General features: G+C 43.5%; 1 non-coding gene across 1 annotated transcript; it reads right to left on the reverse strand.

Annotated features, from left to right (window-relative positions):
* Window positions 1-327: 327 nt before the first annotated feature.
* On the reverse strand, window positions 328-433 carry LOC140814851 (small nucleolar RNA R71). The gene has a single exon (XR_012114182.1). It is a non-coding gene; the product is annotated as a small nucleolar RNA R71 (small nucleolar RNA).
* Window positions 434-715: the final 282 nt, after the last annotated feature.

A 715-nucleotide genomic window follows, 5' to 3' on the forward strand; every position in this document is an offset into this window, starting at 1 on the left:
CACGTCCTAGCATTGTGAGGCCTATCGTGCGGGCAAATCACTTTGAAATCAAGCCAGCCATAATCCAGATGATTCAGAACACAGTCCAATTTGGAGGAACTGCAATAGATGACCCAAACACGCACATCGCGGATTTTCTTGAACTTTGCGATACTTATAAATTCAATGGAGTTTCTGATGATGCTGTTAGGTTGCGTTTATTTCCTTTCTCCTTACGTGATAAAGTTAAAGCGTGGTTAAATTGTTTGTCTATAGGTTCGATCGCTACATGGGAGGACATGGCGAAAGCATTTCTCATCAAATACTTCCCTCCCTCCAAGACCATGAAGCTGCGGGCAGACATTACAACATTTCCTCAATTCGATCAGGAATCTCTATATGAGGCATGGGAACGCTTCAAGGATCTACTACGAAGATGCCCACATCACGAGTTACCACTTGGGTTAGTCGTTCAAACATTTTATTATGGTTTGCTTACTCCTAACCGTACTATGATAGATGCTGCTGCTTGTGGAAACCTTTTGAGGAAGACTGGGGAAGATGGATATGAGTTGTTGGAGGAGATGGCTGCTAGCAGTAATCATCCTCAATCTGACAGGAACAACCAGCGGAGAAGTGCAGGAGTTCATCAGGTAACTGATTTTTCTGCTATACTGCACAACTTGATGCATTGAACAGGAAGCTCGATGGCTTGAACATTGATGGCATAGCTATG

This window comes from Primulina eburnea, chromosome 1 (assembly GCF_022965805.1).
Source record: "Primulina eburnea isolate SZY01 chromosome 1, ASM2296580v1, whole genome shotgun sequence".
Classification (NCBI taxonomy): Eukaryota; Viridiplantae; Streptophyta; class Magnoliopsida; order Lamiales; family Gesneriaceae; genus Primulina; species Primulina eburnea.